This window comes from Podarcis erhardii (genome assembly GCF_964252035.2).
Source record: "Podarcis erhardii genome assembly, chromosome: 1".
NCBI classification, from domain to species: Eukaryota; Metazoa; Chordata; class Lepidosauria; order Squamata; family Lacertidae; genus Podarcis; species Podarcis erhardii.
In genome coordinates, this window is record NC_138497.1 from 60,787,158 (window position 1) to 60,807,160 (window position 20,003).

Genomic DNA, 20,003 nt, shown 5'->3' on the forward strand with positions numbered 1-20,003 from the left:
GAAAAAGGTATTCCTTTGGCCTTGTGGAGGCTTCCTCTGCTCTTAGTGAAAGCCAGGCAGCCTGGAGCAAGTGCAGTAATAAAGATAAAGTAACAACCTCCTCCTCCTCCTCCTCCTCCTCCTCCCCCTCCCATCTGCCTGGCTGTTACCTGGTTTCAAATGAATCTCATTCGGCAGTGAATCTGCCCCCCCCCCATTCCACCCAATGGCTCCTGGCTGGGGCATTGGATTGCTGCGCCTGGATCTGTAGTATAATAGTATTTTAAAAGTGCACCAAAAGTGTGTGGTTGTCTTAATTTGCAATATTCATAGGCCACCAAAATAAAAAAAAATTCTCAGGTCCACTTACACAAAAAGGGCAAACAGGTAAACAACAACAACAACAGTAAAATAATAATATAATAAATGTGATGCAGCATAATTAAAACAAGCTCCAAACTAAGGTCAGGTAAAACTAAGAATGGAAAATAAAGCAGAAGAGCTAAACATATTTTAAAAAACCTTCAGCAAGAGTTGAAGGATATGTAAAAACTTGTTTGTTCCACACAAAGCTGGGATGTCTCTATTCATAACTTCACTCTGCTTGAATGTTATCAGGGCCAGCTTTTCTTTTCCATTTGACAATTACAGTCGTGCAATTATCTGGCTGTTTTTATTTGGGATGCTGCTTCTTTGTCTTGTAATCCTTGGAGGAGCTTCTAATCACCAGCAGCACATGAGTACAGTGGTACCTTGGGTTAAGAACTTAATTCGTTCTGGAGGTCTGTTCTTAACCTGAAACTGTTCTTAACCTGAAGCACCACTTTAGCTAATGGAGCCTCGCGCTGCCGCTGCGCGATTTCTGTTCTCATCCTGAAGCAAAGTTCTTAACCTGAGGTACTATTTCTGGGTTAGCGGAGTCTGTAACCTGAAGCGTCTGTAACCCGAGGTACCACTGTACCAGTGAGATATGGTGGGCAGAGTATCTGACATACATGGACATAGCCAAGGGGGGAGGCAGGGGGACAGCTGCCCCCCAATCAATAAACATCAATACAAATCAATACAAATCTGAGGTTCTGCCCACCCCTAGCAAAAGCTTGCCTCCCCCACAAAAATCCTGGCTATACCCATGCTGACATCCTACTGAATTCAGTGGGACCTACTCACATATGGTTATAGCATTAGAACAATGCCTGCTCAGCCATGAAACTTCCTTGGTGACTTTGGCCTAATCATGATCTGGAAGCTTAACTTACATCCTAGCCATGTTGTGAAGATAAAAATCCCCATGTGAACTGCCATGAGCAATTTGGAATACTATGATGTGACTGGCTGGCAGGCAAATGTCTCTTTCATCTCCTCATGTACTTTTTTAAAAAAAGTGGTTAGATAAAGAGTTGTTGACTGCTCTTCTGTCACTGGATGCTTAGCAAAAATCAGCTACTGCCTGCATCTGGTGGCCATATGTAGAAAAGATGGTGTAGAAGAAAGTGAGAGAACATACCTGTTTGAAATGTTGCTGCCCCCTAGTGAGAGAGACTGATATAACTTCTCCAGGGCCTAAAATATAGATTTGATACTTTAGTTCAGGAATGGGGACGCCAAGACTCTCCAAACATTTTTTGGACTGTAAGTCCCATCATCCTTGACCATTGGCCATGATAGCTAGGGCTGATGGAAGTTGGAGTTGAACAACACTTGGAGGGCCACAGGTTACCCATCCTTTTGGTATGCCAATACTGTGTATGTAACATGGTTGGTTTTATTTAAGACACAGCTGCAGTTTTTGTGTACTTGCATATCATAAGTAACTTTTACCATATAGTGTGTTTTCTCTCTGTACATCATTATATTTTCAAAATGTTTACCAGAGCCTGTATTTTCAAGCAACTTCACAGAATGAGGCTGCACATTCACATAGGATCAGCAAAAGCTTGTTAGTCGTACTTGATGAAGTCTATCAATATTTGTACATTCAAAAATACTGGGAAGCACATCATTAGAGTCTGTCCAATTTTGTTACCTTTTACCATTCTTTAGCTCATAGCAACATGTTCTTCCTTTTTAAAAAATGTTACTGACTTTTAACAACAAACAGAAACAGTAAACAAACAGTACATGTCTGCAGTTTTTTGCCTGCAGAAAAAGCAGGTAAGGAGCAATATAGTCCATAACAGGTTAGCACTAACAGAAATTTATCTCATGAGCGAATCCATCCAAAAATACACCTGAGAGGCTGGGGGCCAAGACAAATTGCCACTGAAGTGAACATACACAGTAAACGGAAACCATATTTCAGAAAATGTGTCCTCTTCACCTCTAGCCATCCTACAGCTCCAAGTTAGGTTCTCTGCCAAAGCCACATGCCATATTCAGTAATTCCTCCTTTACACAGAGAAGCCTTCTACTTGTTTTTTAGAAGTGGTCAATTTCATATGAGCCCTTACAAACTACTGCACAACATTTTCAAGATGCTGATAAAAGTATAACAATCACAAATATAGCTGTGGGAAGTAGCCAACTTCCTCCAAGTCTTTCCATCCCCCCCCCCATGTTAGGATTCTTGCTCTGTGCTTGCAGTCATGGGATTGTTTTATGTCACATGACGGTGTATGTTTTCATTCAACATAGTGGGAAGTGACGGAGACAGGATGTTTGTCTTTACTGTGCTTCTGTGTTGTGGGACTATTGTCCTTTGTTCTTTCTCTTTGCTGTCTGATGAAGAAGCTAAGTCAGAATGCTCTGAGTGTATTATATGTAAATAAAAGTAGATTAGCCAAAATGCTGTGCTGCTGAGTTTGTTATGCAAACCGCTAATACTCTGCAGGTTCTGTAAGTGTGCTGATGCCTTTTGGTATCAGTCGCTGTGATGTTCGGGCTGGAGAAAGCTTTTGAAGCTCCCGAACGACTGACCAGGAGGGAGAGAACATGCCAGTCGGGCATGTGTCTCTGCCAGGGTCCTACTCGTGGGTAGGACGATCCTGACACCCCACACACAGTGGGGAAATTACTGTATTTCATAAGAAGTAATTTAGTAATGATAAAATAAAAGTTATAAATACTAGGAAATTGGGGAAGAAATATAGCACAAAGTAAGAACTCCACTACACTCTGAATATATATAAGGTGCATGTAATCAATGGAAGTTGATCCACGAAGACTATTGGGGCACAGCCCTCCGAAGGAGAATGGCAAGCATAGGCTGAATGCTCCATCAGCCCAAGCATTTTTTTAAAGGTACAAATGACCTAAAATTGTGCAAGTAAATTGAAAAAACTATACTTTATCTCAAGCCCCTTTATGATACGGACATCTATTTAAACATGGTAATACCAGTGGCCTCGATAACACCGCATTGCTAACATTTATCAGAAATTGAAATCCACCTAGAAAAAAGCTCCACTGGTGTCCTGTGTGCTCCACATGTTATTTCATAATTCCTTGTGTTAAAGCACAGACCTCTATGAATAGAAATTGAAAGTGAAAATTCCTTATACAGCATAATTATGCCATAACCTTCCTTAGTTTAATTTTTTTTGTTCATTTTCGCTGTGCTCAATAGCATTTTAATTAGCAATCCACAGTTTAGACACTGCATTTTGCACTACTTGGCCTGGTGAAGGGTTGGGTTTGTTTGTTTTTTAATGGTCAAGCAGCTGAGCAGAGCTGTAATTATAACTTAGGGTTACAAAGAAAGTGATGAAGCATTCAAGGTTGTGATTTCTGATGTCACCCACTCGCTTCTGTGTAATTAAAACCTTGTAATCCACATCTGAATTGTCACTGTCACTTACCCATTGCTTATCCAAATGTACCCCCTGTCTGGTTTTTCTCTTTTACAAGACAGACTGTGAATAAACCACAGCATAAGAAACATATGCCCTCTGGACAAGGTCATTGTTGGATTCTTCTTAATTACTTGAGACATTTCTGTGCAGTCTAAACAAACATGCACTACATGCAAGCCTTTTCATTCATCAGTCTGCGCCTTGTCCCTTGAGGTACATATATTTCTGAGTCACTTTGCATTTCATATCTATATAGATATTTCTCATTATATATTGTCATTTAAATAACAGTACAGTTGTTCCAATCCATGTTCAGTATCCAGAGGTATATTCCCATTAAAAATGGATGTTTTTTATAGTTTGAATTGTAAGAAACAGCTAAGAAAAACAGCAGTGCTCATATGTCTTGTTCATATGGACTAGCAAACTTCAGTGCTATGAGCTTGTTCTGACTGGTCAATGCGCTTGCTTAACTGCATTGTTTGGTTGTCTTGGTTGTGCCCCAACCTTTACTTGACCACAAAGCTATGCTCTGTAAATCTGTCTTAGCAAGCCTGTGCAGTGCTCTGTAACAAAAGAACACTATTTTCTTTGAAATGCTTCACTTTGTTATAAAATACTGACTTGAAAATAATCCTGCAGGTGGCAGCAGAAATGCAGATGAAACCAAAAATCATTTTCATTTCAGTGAGAATTAAATGTTAATATAGGATGTGTGGTATATTTAATAAAAACAGAGGTGACCATTACTCTGTTACGTACTAAAAAAGTTCTCTCTCTTATGAGTATTCATTAAATGTCAGTAAAAAAGAAGTAATTGTTTCTGTGAGGTTCTATTAAAAGTACATTTGAATATCGGATAGAATACCTGGGTTTCCTGGTATCTCTGTGGAACATCCTCCCATCAGATGTCAAGGAAATAAACAACTATCTGACTTTTAGAAGACATCTGAAGGCAGCCCTGTTTAGGGAAGTTTTTTAATGTTTGATGATTTATTGTATTTTTAATATTTTGTTGGAAGCTGCCCAGAGAGATTGGGGAGACCCAGCCAGATGGGCGGAGTATAAATAATAAAAAATATTATCATTATTAATATTATTATTAATAATTGACAATCTTCTGGATGTATTTATTTTAAGTTTCTTTAATGATAACAGCAGACCACCATCGGTTCACATTGGAGATACAGTGTTATTATTAGTATTTTTTGTATATTATTATTATATGGAGGGGCTTCTCATCTGTCTCTTCCTTAATTTTAATTATTTTCTTCTTTTTTCCTCATTAAATTTGTGAATAAAAACTTTGCTTTTATTTGTTTCATCAATATTTATTAGCTAATCTATATATTCATTGGCGAAAGTACTATTAATCAGCTTCATTATATCCAGAAAGGTTTTTTGGTGTTCTTTACCACTATAAATATATTTGCATTTGATATATGAAAGAAAAGTATAACTTTGGAAACAGATATCTGTACTGGTCTCTCTTGTGAACTGTACACATTATTGTCATATGCCAATGAGAACTCTGAGATACTTTAATTGATCTTGAAAAGCCAGTGACCCTTTCTGGACAACTGCCAGATCATCAGCGAAATTGATTTTGGACCGTGCCAAATTCCCTGTAGCATTGAATCCAAGTGTGTTAGCTGGACAAGGGAGGAGGGGTGAGAGGGGAATGATGATAAATTTTCAGAAACTGAACGGGATTAACAGCAGTTTGCTCAGCTGTCAAAACTAAGTAGAGGTTTTTAGGTAGAGATCGTTTTAGTTATTGGTGAATGCTGCATTAGCACATGCAGAGGGAAACTAGCTGCAGCAATTATAGAGTGAAATAGTTTGGCTCAAACACTCCAAAGCAGTAAGTTAAATATGTTTAGCTTCCTTCATGATAAAAGGATGAATGCTTTACTATTTCATACACTTGGAAAACGGGCGATTTACTTGGATATTTCTCGGTGTTTACTTCTTAAAGTGCTGTGGTAAGTTTTTCATCTTATTATAAAAATTTCATCATGCTTTCTGTTTTTAATGGGATTCTGCTTCCTAAATGCTTGCTTTTAGCATTAATATTTTTGTATTTTATTTATATAGGTTTGTAGCCACAGAAATGCATGTTTAGTATCACAAAGCACTGAAAGCTCAAGCTGAAAAATAATGACAGCTAAACTGAAGCTGAAAACCTCTCCTGCATTTTCAGTCAAAAACATGGAGTTTGAAACTATGGTGCACCATTGAGACCAGTGCTGGGTTTCTGTCTAGTAAAACTGTGCAGCAGCCCCAGTGTGCATATCAGAGCTGCAGACTTGCTTTTATGTGTCCATGTGCCATATAACTGTCTAAAGTGCTATATCCCAGTTGGGTGCTAAGCAAGCATTACATTATCATACCTAGAAGTCGATATCACTGCAGCCCAATCACTGCAGAAGCTCCTGCTCTAAAAAAGTGAACAGTATAGCAAATACAGCATAGTGTATAGGTCATAGCAATTTATAGAAAAATGGCAAAGACAACAGATTTATAAACTAGTGCATTCAGTTCCTCTCCTCATTATGAAGCACACATTGGGATTCTTTTTTGTAATCATTACATTCCCAGTTTCTGTACCATTCAGCCCACCTGAGCATTAAACACAGGCTGCAGAACAATTGCAGTAAGATAAATTCTGTTTGGGAAACTACAACAAGCCCCTCTTATAGAATCATACAATTGTAGAGTTGGAAGGGTTCCCAAGGGTCATCTAGCCCAACCCCCGTTGTGCGGGAATCTCAGCTAGATAATACATGACAAATGACCATCCAACCTCCGCTTAAAAACCTCCGAGGAAGGAGAATCCACCACCTTTGGAGGGAGCCTGCTCCACTGTGGAACAGTTCTTACCATCAGAAAGTTCTTCCTGATGTTTAGTCGGAATCTTCTTTCTTGTAACTTGAGGCCACTGGTTCGCGTCCTAGCCTCCAAAGCAGGAGAACACAAGCTTGTTCCATCTTCCATGTCACAGACCTTTAGATATTTGAAGATGGCTGCCTTGTGACTAGTCTTTTGGATGCTGCCCTTCAATAGCTAGTCTCAGTAAGGACACCTAGTGTTTAAGATGGTGTTTAGCTGGGAGGGTGGGCAGTTTTTGAAAAACTGTGGTGAAATTGATGTTTGATGCTTTAGCTGAGATTCCTGCATTGCGGGGGGTTGGACTAGATGACCCTTTGGGTCCCTTCCAACTCTACAATTCTGTAAAATATTTATTAGATAGGAGCGGCTGGCTAATGTTCTCCTTCCTCCATTATAGTCACTAGAATTAAGCAGTTGAGACAGGAATGTGAATCTTGCCCTTTTTTGTTCAATTGTTTCTATTGATACTTCAGTTTTCTTACAGCCGTTATACTATTATTATTTGATGTGACTCATTAACATTATCTTAAGAATACAACTGGCTTGTCTGAGTCAGTCTTGACAGCTTGTTTATATTGGAGATGTGCCATGGGGCACAGTAAATCCAAGGCCCAATGCAGTTAGAGGACAAGATACAAGCAGGCCGTAAATCATGCTGTTTAATCTTATGTCTCTTTTAACAGGCTAAATTTGGCCCTTTTTTGGCATTTTGAAACATACCCAGTTCTTTTACTTAAACATAAAGAGGCTAAAGTTCCAATAGCAGCTGAAATAGTGAAAGCTTTGCCATACTTGGTATAAACTTGTTGAAATATTAGAGTAAAATAAAACTATATTTAAATACACTTCTACGAACTGACAAGAGCCAAGGAATATAGTTGATGCAGGTTTCTTAACTCCCACCCTTTTTAAAAGGCCACAAAACAGATTTAAAACTAAACCTTCATAATGGGACCCCACCTATGGGCTTTTTTAAAGGTCTAAGAACATAAGGAGAATTCTGCTGGATCAGGAGCCCATCTAGTCCATTATTCTGTTCTGACAGTGGCCAACCAGATGCCTGTGGAAACCTCACAAGCACAACCTGAGTGTAACAGCCCTCTCACCATTTGTGATCCCTGACAGCTAGTATTCAGAAGCTGCTTCTGACATACTGCTTCAAACAGTCAAGGTAGTATATAGCCATTATGGCTTGTAGGCATTTGCAGCCTCCACAAATTTGTCTAATCCTTGTTTAAAGCTATCCAAATTAGTGAAAAGCATGGTGGAATCCATGTAGGAAGCCTTGAAGAGTTCTTTATGGTGGCATCTTTACAGAGGGGCAGGAAATGACCACCACTTTATTGTTCCCTGGAGTATTTAATCTCTAGCAATCCAATCCTGAAGTGACCAACTGGTGTGGAATAGGGATCTGGTCAGTGTTCTCCAGGAAAGGGTAGCAGAAGGCAAGTCAGTCATACAGATCAGTAGTGGTCAGGTGACCCAAGGAACTATGAAGCTGCTGACTCTCTATGACTCTATGAAGCAGCAATGGCACTCAAAGCCTTATGTCCTACAGTGTGAGATACTTTGGTATTGAGCTATGAAAGAAGGTATGTTTGCATCCGTGAGGGCAGAGAGGGATGTGTGTAGAAGGAAACAACAGGAAGAAGAAGCTAGCTGAAGAATACTAAAAATAGAGGCCAACACAGATGAATGTGGATGGAGGGATGTAATAAGGATATGTGTGGTTGAACACAGCAAAGAATGCAGGTGTAAGAACTGACAGAAAAGCAAAGTGTGGGTATTTGCTGGGTTGGTTGTATCTAGGAATAAAAGCTTTGTTAAACCCCTGCTGTTTTTAATATTTCAATGCCATTTGAAGCAAACATTTTGATTACTCTTCTCTCTTTTTGCGTCTGGATTATTGTAGCATGCTTTCGTTTCCTGGTTATTCTTCAGTGACAAAAATGTTGTCTAACTTGATGCCCATGACTGACAGGTTCCCATGATTGTTTCAAGTCTTTCTAGTGCCTCATAGATTGTATGCCAGACCTCTCTGTGTGGAGTTTCATTAAAACATTCAGTCAGGGTCCAAGGAGAATCAGCCTCCCAAGGGCTCTTTGGAGTTCTCTGTCATCTCAAACCTGTCAGTGTTTGTTATTACAAATGACTTCAATCCTGAAAGACTACATGGAGGGGCAAGTCTTGCTCAGTTTTTAAAAGCACCTCACATCTTCTATTGTTGCATAATGGGATGATAGGAGTGCCTCTAGCATTTCAAGTACTTATACAGTGTTTAAACAAAGACAATAAGAAATTGTAGTCACTTAAGGCCAGACAAGGAAATAAATATGCCTGTATTGTAGCATTGTGGGGTTCCCTCCTCACCTTTCAAAGTTAGTTCTCACAGCCAGAAGCCCCTTTCTTCTCTGTGTGATCACAGTTCCACTTTATTTATTGCATTTAGATCCCCCCACCCTGCCCATCCTCTTGGAAGCTCAGGGCTGCATCCTCCCCTCATTTTATTTTGTCAACATTATTGTGAGGAAGGTTCAGCTATCACTGTGAGGCCATGAGTGGCCCAAGGTCCCTGCAGAGCAGGGCGTTGACATCCGTTCTCCATGGTTCAAGTCCCATCTTCAGCACTACACTATAGACAATATCGTAGAACTAAAAACTCTGTTTCTACTCAAGGTCTTAAGCAAGCGAACTACAGTAAGAGAGCACAGGTTCAAGAGGGGATGGGAAATATATTCTGTACAGTGGCAGTTCACATTTTTTCAATTTGGCAGATCTCCCCAGCCATGGTGGTCCTTCTTGGAAGCACCATGGGGTGAACATATTTACTGATACACAATATGAGTTTCTGCCTGTGATAATATATAGAGGGCCAGAATTATGTGTAGAAACAAGATGCTTTTCAATCGTGGAAACAGCCTGGTGGAACAACGAAACATTAATGAAATAATTTAGCAAACAGTTAAAGCTTGTGTGCTGGACCCGGGGGAAAGGTACCGTGAGCGTAGTCTGAGTCCACACGAAGAGGGGCGAGGTCCGAGGCGGAGAGCCGGGCGGGGAACAGGAACACTGGAACAGGAGGCCGAGCAGGGTACAGGAACACCGGATGGTCAGGAACAGGAGGCCGAGCAGGGAACAGGAGCACCGGATGGTCAGGAACAGGAGGCCGAGCAGGGATCAGGAACACAGGAAGGTCCAAAGCCAACAACGACGTTGCTCCCGCAACCTGGGACCGGGCTGACTGGGCTTTTATCCTCTTCTAAGGCCAGGGGCGGTCCCGGCCCCCAGGAGCCCCGCCTCCTCTGGCCTTAAGGCGAGCACTCCTCCTGGGAGCAACCAGTTCCCTTCGCCTCTCTGCCCTAAGCCTCTGCAGATCAGGAGAGGCCGAAGGGTTACTGGGCCCTGGAGGAGGCTCACCTGTAGCCACTGAGTCCTCAAGCCCCTCTGGGGCCTGAAGGGTTTCACCTGGGGCCAGCTCCTGGTGCTCTGCCACAGGTGCAGGCTCTTCAGCATCTAGGCCTTGCCCCAGTTCAGCCGGCCCTGGAGGCGGGGACTCCTGTGCAGGCTGGGATTCCTCTGGTTCATCCTCTGAATCGGAATCCCAGGCCATCACACCATCCCCCCTCCCAGGCCCCCCCCCTCAACCGAGGGTCCGGACCCGGCTTGCCGGGGTACGTCGCATGGAACTCTCGGAGGCAGGCAGGTGCGTGGACGTTGGCCGCTGGTTCCCAGGAACGGTCCTCCGGTCCGTACCCCTTCCAGTCAATGAGATACTGCAGCTTTCCCCTGCGGTATCGGGAGTCCAGGATGCGTTCCACCTCGTACTCAGGCTCTCCCTGAACCAACACTGGCTGCGGTCGGGGACGGTTCGGGTGGAACTCGTCGGGTGGGGCCACTGGACTCAGAAGGGACCTGTGGAAGACCGGGTGAACCTTCAGGGTTGCGGGTAACCGGAGACGGAATGCCACAGGAGAGACTTGGTCCACAATAGGGAACGGGCCGGTGAATCGGGCGTCCAACTTCCGCGAAGGTCGAGAGGGGTGGAGGTGGCGAGTGGAGAGCCAAACCAGGTCACCGACGCGAAGTTCCGGCCCCACCTGGCGGTGGCGGTCGGCCTGGGCTTTGTACGCTTCCTTGGCCTGGTGCAGTTGCTCCACCAAAAGCTGTTGCTGGGACTGGAGCTCTTGAAGCCACTCCGTCACCGCCGGGACCGCGGATGCCGGCAGCACATCTGGAAACAGCCGTGGATGATAACCGTAACTGGCCTGGAACGGGGTCTGCTGGGTGGACGCATTCACCGCGTTGTTGTAAGCGAACTCCGCCAATGCCAGGTGGTCGACCCAGTCATCCTGCTGGTAGCTGCAGTAACACCGGAGGTACTGCTCCAGCACCGCGTTCGCCCGTTCCGTCTGGCCATCGGTCTGTGGGTGGTAGGCTGACGAGAGGCAGACCTCTGTCCCGAGGGTCTGGTGTAATGCTCGCCAGAACCGGGATGTGAACTGAACGCCCCGGTCGGACACCACGCGCTCAGGTAGGCCATGCAGGCGGAAGACATGCTGAAGGTACAGCTGAGCGGTTTCCTTGGCTGTGGGTACAGATGGGCAGGGGGCGCAGTGCACCATCTTGGTGAAATGGTCGGAGAAAACTAGGAGGCAGGTACAACCACGAGACGGGGGTAAGTCCACTACAAAGTCCAATGAAACCGTGTGCCAAGGGCGCGGTGGAACTGGCAATGGCTGAAGTAGGCCGGGGGGTCGCCCGGTAGGGCCCTTGGCGCGCCGGCAGACATCACAACCAGCAACATATCGAGCCACGTCAGCCTTCAGGCGGGGCCACCAAAACTCACGACTGACCAGATGGGTGGTCCGATACCGTCCAAAGTGCCCCGCTGCTGGGGCATCATGGGCCATCCGGAGAACCTCCAGCCGCAGTGGCCCTGGCGGGATGTACAGACGACCGTGGTGCAGCAGAACGCCCTGATGCAGGACCAGCCCCGGATACTGTGGGCTGGACCCTTCAGCCAGCTCCTGGAGTCGTTCCTGGGCCCAAGCGTCGACCCGCTGCTGTTTCCGCACCCGAGCCTGCAGTGGCTCCGCCTCCTGGGTGGCCAGGAATGCAGCTGGAGGTAGGATCGTGGTGGGTTCTGCTTGCTGTACCGTGTCTGAGTTGTCTTCAGGTTTCCGGGACAGGGCATCCGCCTTCTGGTTCTGAGAGCTAGGGATGTAGCGGATCCGGAACTGGAACCGGGAAAAGAACAACGCCCACCGGATCTGTCTTTGGTTCAGCTTGCGGGTGGTCTGGAGGTACTCCAGGTTCCGGTGGTCGGTTCTCACCTCCACTGGATGTCGTGCCCCCTCAAGATGGTGGCGCCAGACCTCAAAGGCCACCTTGATGGCCAGTAGTTCCCGCTCCCACACAGTATAGTTACGCTCCGCTGGTAGGAGCTGGCGGGAATAGAAGGCACAGGGTAAGAGTGGCGCTTCAGGTCCATTCTGTTGAGACAAGACGGCACCGAGAGCCGTACTGGAGGCGTCGGTCTCCACCACAAAGGGTCGAGAGGGGTCAGGATGTTGTAAGATTGGCGCCCTCTGGAAACAGGCCTTCAACCCCTGAAACACCTCCTCTGCCTCCTTGTCCCAGGAAAACGGCGTCTTTGGGCGCAGTAGCCGGGTCAACGGGGTGGTGCGATGAGCATAATCTGCGATGAAGGTCCGGTAGTAGTTGGCGAACCCCAGGAAACGCTGTAGGTCCTTGCGGTTCCGGGGTGCCGCCCATTCTCGAACCGCTGCCACCTTCCCAGGGTCCATCTGCACCCCATCTGGAGAGAGCCGGTGTCCAAGGAAGTCCACAGTCCGCTGATGGAACTCGCACTTGCTGAGCTTTGCGTACAAACGGTGCTCACGCAAGCGCTGCAGCACGGTCCGGACATGTCCCTCATGGCGAGCCGGGTCACGGGAGTAAACCAGTATGTCATCCAAGTACACCACCACGTACTTGTCTAACAAGTCCTGGAACACGTGGTTGATGTAGCGTTGGAACACAGCAGGCGCGTTGCACAAACCGAAAGGCATAACCAAGTATTCGAACTGCCCGTACCGGGTCCCAAATGCTGTCTTCCACTCATCCCCGGCTCGGATCCGAATCAAGTTGTAGGCCCCCCGGAGGTCCAGCTTGGTGAACACCTGTGCCCCTTGCACCCGCTCCAGCAACTCTGAGATAAGGGGCAAGGGGTACCGGTCTGGGATGGTAATTTTGTTCAGGGCTCGGTAATCATGGCAAGGGCGAAGTTCCCCACATTTCTTCTTAACAAAGAGCACTGGTGCCGCGGTAGGCGAGGTGGAAGGCCTAATGAACCCACGCTCCAGGTTCTTGCGCAAGAAGTCCTGCAAAGCCTCGCGCTCTGGCTCTGTTAGAGAATATAAGCGACTCACTGGTAAGGGCGCTCCGGGCTGGAGGTCTATGCCGCAGTCAAAAGGCCGATGCGGCGGCAGCTGGTCTGCCCCCCGTTCCTCGAACACGTCCTGGTAGTCCTGGTACACGGCTGGGAGCGTGGGTGCTGCCTCCTCCGTGGGCGCGGCCGCCAGCGTCTCGGATTGAGCATGGGAACATGGGTCTGGGAAGTGCACAGTCCGTTTGACCCAGTCAATCTGAACGTTGTGAGCTTCCAGCCAGTCCATCCCGAGCACGAGGGGGAACCGGGGCATAGAGGCAATGTCCAAAGTTCGCAACTCCCGGTGCTGCTGGAGACACAGGACCAGGGGCTGGGTCTCCTGAGTAACGGCTCCTGAACGTAGAAGCCGTCCGTCAATTGCTTCCACCTGGACCGGTTCTGGCTTGTTCCGAAGTGGCACCTGATGATGGGCAGCAAAAGCAGCGTCCATATAAGAACGGGTTGCTCCTGAATCCACCAAAGCATGGGTAAGAATCCAGGGCCCACCTGGAGGGTATAAACGTACCGGAACCATAAGATGTTGCAAGTCCATTGGTGCGGGCCCATTCTGCGCTGTTTGGGACCCCCGGTAGCTAGGGCCATCAGCTACTGGGGGTTGGCGGTTTCCCTGCGGCTGGCGTTTCTCAGGGCAGGACCGAGCGTAGTGTCCACTTCCGCCACAGTAGAGACATAGATTCCCCTCCCGACGCCGCACCTTCTCTGCGGGGGAAAGGCGTGGCCGCACTGCCCCGAGCTGCATAGGCTCCTCCGATAACTCAGTTGTGACTGTGGGGCTGCCGGAAGAAACTGGTGCCGAGAACTGGAGGTGTCGTCGGCCCCGGGCCTGGCGACGATCCTCCAGCCGGTCGTCTATCTGTAGACTCCGTTGAATGAGAGTGTCTAGCGTGGTGGGGCGTTCCATTGTGGCCAGCTGGTCCAGTATCTCGTCCGAAAGCCCTTCGAGATACTGGTCCCGCAATGCCGAGTCGTTCCAGGTCAAGTCCTGTGCCAACAGCCGAAACTCCGTGGTATATGCGGCCACCGTGGACTCGCCCTGTTTCAACTGCCGAATCGCCCGGTTGGCTTGACTCCCTTTCTGGGGGTTGCCGAACGCGGCCTCCAAAAGATTGCAAAACCCCGTATAGTCTGCCAGCAAGGGGGAGTCTTGCCTGAGTAGCGGCAACGCCCACTTGGCCGCCTGGTCCTTTAACAAACTAATCAAAAAGTGCACCTTGGTGCGGTCGTCAGGGAAGTTCCGGGCTCGCCCCTGAATATACAGCTTGGCTTGGGCGAGGAACATGGGAAAGCTGGCCGGGGCTCCATCAAATTTCTCGGGCAAAGCCACTGGGTACTTGCCAGGAGCCGGGGCGTCGGCCCCAGGAGCCGGTAGGGCTTCCAAGTGCTGCTGAAGTGCCGTAACCGCGTCGCTGAGCTGCTGCACGGTGTGAGTCAAGGCCTGGTTCTTCTGGGCCAAAGCCACCAGCGCAGCCGCCTGGTCAGCCATGGCCTCTGGCTCTTCCCGAACGCACCCCAACGAAGGGGGAGTGCGGGTGTGGCGGGAGCAAACTGTGCTGGACCCGGGGGAAAGGTACCGTGAGCGTAGTCTGAGTCCACACGAAGAGGGGCGAGGTCCGAGGCGGAGAGCCGGGCGGGGAACAGGAACACTGGAACAGGAGGCCGAGCAGGGTACAGGAACACCGGATGGTCAGGAACAGGAGGCCGAGCAGGGAACAGGAGCACCGGATGGTCAGGAACAGGAGGCCGAGCAGGGATCAGGAACACAGGAAGGTCCAAAGCCAACAACGACGTTGCTCCCGCAACCTGGGACCGGGCTGACTGGGCTTTTATCCTCTTCTAAGGCCAGGGGCGGTCCCGGCCCCCAGGAGCCCCGCCTCCTCTGGCCTTAAGGCGAGCACTCCTCCTGGGAGCAACCAGTTCCCTTCGCCTCTCTGCCCTAAGCCTCTGCAGATCAGGAGAGGCCGAAGGGTTACTGGGCCCTGGAGGAGGCTCACCTGTAGCCACTGAGTCCTCAAGCCCCTCTGGGGCCTGAAGGGTTTCACCTGGGGCCAGCTCCTGGTGCTCTGCCACAGGTGCAGGCTCTTCAGCATCTAGGCCTTGCCCCAGTTCAGCCGGCCCTGGAGGCGGGGACTCCTGTGCAGGCTGGGATTCCTCTGGTTCATCCTCTGAATCGGAATCCCAGGCCATCACAGCTTGCTTATTTATTTGTCAATTTAAAGTGTTTTTACCCTGCTTTTCAGCCAAAAGAATTTCCAAAGGCTTGCAGTGGAAAAGAAATCGCAGAGAAGCAAAAAAAAAAAAGGGGGGGGATGAGGAGGAAAGAGGGAAACAAGTAGGCCCAGGGACCAATTCTTAATATATTAGTTCTTGATTCTCAGCTGGAATGGAAACGGTTGAGGGACAAAAGGAGCCAAATTAAGCTGGTCTCACAGCAGAGCTGATGGAACAGCCTTGTTTCACATTGTTCCCTGATGGAATGTTGACTATAAAGGGATAGTTAGTTTGGTGTAGTTCTGCTTTAGATCCAAGAAGGAAATGTGCTTCTTTATAGGTATTTTTGACTGACACACTTTGGGTTTCATTTTCAGAACTGAACTATCAAAATAAATTAGGTCATAGATGTGTCCATCATTTACTGCCTTTTAAAAGTCTGTTTTGTCATTTAAATCTGTGATTCCGATTGTCATTTTTGCTGTATTTTTGTTTAATTATTGTGCATTGTTTTTGCTTCTTATTGTAAGCCAACCAACCGCCTTGAGCAATGGGACAAAAGCCAGGGTGGAAATGTTGGGTAGCTATCCTTCCATCTACCTATCCAAATGTCCTTCAGTAAGTTGGAACCTCATGATTGATCCAGCTGACTGAATATTCCCTTCTGCAGTGGCATTCGAAGTATGACTTTGACGTAGTGGCTACAGGGAGATCCTGAGGGAAGGTGGTGTTCATGCATCTCATTATGGTTCATCTAGGATCTCCATATTAAACTCTGGAGCCAAGTCCAGGGGGTGTGGGTGCTTTTGCACCCACAATACTATATATGTGGGGGCTTCCCCCCGAAAAATCAATGGGCAAAGTTGATGCCCTTCCCCGCTGTCCCCATCTCTTCAACGTGAGAGAGGAGGGGCTGCTGTGTCTGGCTCTGCCAGCTACTCCTCCTCCTCTTCTTCCTCCTCCTCCTGATCAGTGAGGGAGGAGGAAGAAGAGGAGCCGCCACTGCTGGTTGGTCGGTGCGTGTGACATCACACGTACTACATGCAGGATGTGTGTGTGACATCACACATCTGCGTTATGTTGCAGGCACCCACAATCTTCAGTGCAAGATGGCACCTATGTTATTAAACGTTACTGCAGATGTAGCTAATCAGAAGCATAAATCAGTCATGCTTCTATTTCCCCCTGGCTCACCCAGATCTCTGTTGAAATACTCTGCTTTTTTCCTCTGAATTAGTAACATGACTACTGTATTTCCATCTCTGGGTATATTTATTTTTGTAGACTAAAATGTAAAGTTGTTGCTGAAGATTCCCTTTATGTGTTTTAACTAAGACCTGAACTGTTTCATATGGTGTCTGGCTTCACACAATCTGCTGTGTGTGAATGAAATTGGCCCAGGTTACTTTATGTGCACAACCCAGCATGCTCTGAGTGGTGTTTGGCGAATAGACCAGATAGTCGTATGCATTAAAGAATTGTTAAACTGATCTAATTTTATTTTCTGCTGTATTTTCTTTCGTTTGTGCTTTCTTGTGTTGATAAATTCCAGACACCATTTAACTATATTTGCTTTGTGAAAATCTCTTATATTTATGTTTCTTTTTGGGTACTCACTGTCAGTCTGCCTAGAACTATGTTTGGTAATATTTAGAGGCATTTTTGGTTACTTCTAGCAAAGTTACACAGATAGTGAGAGAGCAGCTTGTGTTTGACAAATGATGGGAAATTGCATATATTTTCTGTGGCATTTATTATAGTGCACGCTATCTAGCATTTCACAGAACAATTCAAACCATATGCATCTTCTCATTGCAAATGGTTAGGCTTGCGTTTGCAGTCAAGACATTACAGGAGCGGATGAAATCCAACCTAACTGTACTGCAGTGTATATTGGCATTCAAACAAGACCACCATCATCTGTGTAGCAGAAACACTTGGAATTAAATAAACTCTAGGCACAGCACTTGTCTATGAAAGAGGCATAGTGAGTGGTTATTCAGCCTAGCTGTATTTTGAATTTGAAGACATTTCATTTGCTGTCGATAAAAGTCAGCAATGGTTCTTGCAAAAAGAATACAGCTTCACAAAATAAGACAAATGGGATTTTAACTCATCATAAAATCAGTTGAGTGTTCAGCAGGACAAAGTCAGAGCTAATTGAAATGAAAATTTCTTTAGCAAGTGAAGTTTTTTATGATGTATTGTTGATATAGGGCCAAAACAATTTACCACACTGAGCAGCAAATTTTTGTAAGTAAAAACTGATCAAGAGACAGAGGCAGGCATGTGGTAAAGTCCTCAGGCAAGTGCATCTTCTTCCAAAAACTCCATATTGGGAGCTGATGATGAGCAAGACTGAGTTACTTCTAAAGTTACACAGTCTATCCATAACAAAGTTGTGGCTTAAGTTTCCCATATTCAGCTCTCTGACCACTAGAAGTTTCTTCAGATAATAAAACATAATGTATACATAAAAGCAATCCCCATTAGAAGGTTTTATGATATGGTGATACGATCCTCATCATACAGATACAGATATAACAGGATTAGGGATGAGGGCATTGTTTATTTCTAATTGAGAAGGCAATGTGTGATGGCTGCAGTTTATAGTTGTGAGGAAAAGGAAGAATAGAGAGATAAAATAAGAGTGGGAGATGGGAGAAGAGGATAAGAATTGAGAGTAAGTAGTGAGAGAGAAAATGAGGGTCAAGGAATGGTACAGGAGACAACAAGTTGTGGGTGGGAATAGCTTTGCACAGTTCAGGGCTACTTAATAAATTACAAAAAAAGTTTCCAAAAACCTCTCCTTTAAACACCACAGCAGCTTTTGCAAATAAATTTTACAAATTTACAAGTGAACAGGAACTTTTACTAGCCTGCTGCTCATTCATTGCTAGATGTTGAGAGGACCGAAAAGCATATAACCCTACCAAGATTTGATTCTTCCTTATCAGAGGCAACTAGACTAGTGCCTATACTCAGTCCTGCATTGCAGAAACACATGAAAAACATAGTAAGAATGCATCTTTTACTGAAACATATCAATAAATCCCTAGTGGCTTAAAGGCTTAATTGACACTTCGGCATTAAGACAAATCGGAGGTCTCTGCACATACTACCTTGGTTTACAGTCAATGGTACCCTTGAGCTCTGCCTTTTTAGGTGCATTTAGCATAACTTGTGAAAGAGCCCATATGGGTTGACGATGCACCAATTAAATGTGTGTGCTAATTAATCCACGAAAGGCTCTTCTCCCTGCATCTGGGTCTGTTAATAAAATTTCTCCTGCACCGTGCCTTTCTGTGGCTCCTGGCATAACGCTTTCTGGGGAGGAAACTGCAGCAGAGACCGTCCAGTTTTAACGGGTTGTGGTTAATAATCCAACACACTGGAAATCTTCCCACATCCTAGCAATGCCTTCTTTCTATAAAACAAGCATACACATCTGCTCTTCTAGTTAGGACGTAACAGTGTGAAATGACCGTGGGCTTATTACAAGAGGGTTCTCCTGGAAATTCACATCCCTGCTACGTAAGGAAGATGGGTGTGCTTGGAAATGTGAGGTGGTCTGGTATGGATCATGCGAGGGAGGTTAACAGAGCTTTATCTTCAGTGAGCAGCCAAAAGTGAAGCAAAACAGCCTCTGTGTGGCTGCAGCAGTTAGTGATTCACAGAACAGCATTCACAGTTTCCCCCCCACAAACTGCTGCAAACATTCGCTCTCAGCCGTTGTTTATTTTTAAGTTCATTTTTTTCCTTTTTTTCTTTTTATAAAAAAAGCAGCTTGGGAAGCTCTAAATGCCGTTTATTGCTAGAGGATCTGGGACGGCAGGTAAAAGCCGTTAATCCCCAGCAAGCTCCTGGGCAGACTAACAGACAGAGATGACAAAAGTTAATTGGAAACATGAGCAGCATAACAGAAGACATATTTGCAGTAATTGGGATGTAATGTCTCCAGAAGAGAGAGTTTGCAAAGAGTAACTTTAGAAAAGAAGTGGCTCTCAAGAGGTGGGTAAGCAAGTGTGGTTCTTATGCTCTCGTATTCATTGAATGAGACACTTTCAAACAGACAGAATCAATAAGAGATTTGGACTTGCCAAGGAAGCATTTTCAGCTAGCTCTTTTTACTCCAGCTGGTTTCAATTATGAGATAAAGATGTATCGTTTATTGTTGCTGCGTGAATAAGGATATGATGAGTTTCGGTTTTGTAGATTTGGGTTTGATTCAGTGTTTTACTGGACTAGAAACTGAGCTTGCAGTTATCAGAAGGATCTTCTGATAGAGTGTACATGTGTGTGTTGTGCTGTTTGATCCATGTTACAGTTGGATTTTTGCCAAGTAGCAAACTTCAGCAGAGCTAATTCTGCTCAGTATAAAGCAGACAGTTTGGGTTATAAAGTTGTTATATTTTTTGATTTTCTAATAGTACGCTGTTAGTGTCTGAGCAGGATACTCTGACACACACTGACGATGTGCATTTATTTGAATGTAGTTGATGTTAGGTAATATCTAAAATACATTATTCTCTATTATTTGGTAAGCAACTAAAAGTAGACAAGGTAATTCATAGCAATAAGGAACAGAAGGTCCCTGCTAGAAGGCTTTTTAAAAAACTTAACAATTTTAATTGTTGATGATTTGATCGTGCTATTATTTTACTGCCCCCCCCCCACCAGAA

General features: G+C 45.8%; 1 protein-coding gene across 9 annotated transcripts in view; it reads left to right on the forward strand.

The window, feature by feature from the left end:
• Nucleotides 1-20,003, forward strand: part of NAV2 (neuron navigator 2) — a 559,460-nt gene that overhangs the window by 400,738 nt on the left and 138,719 nt on the right. The window lies entirely within an intron of this gene.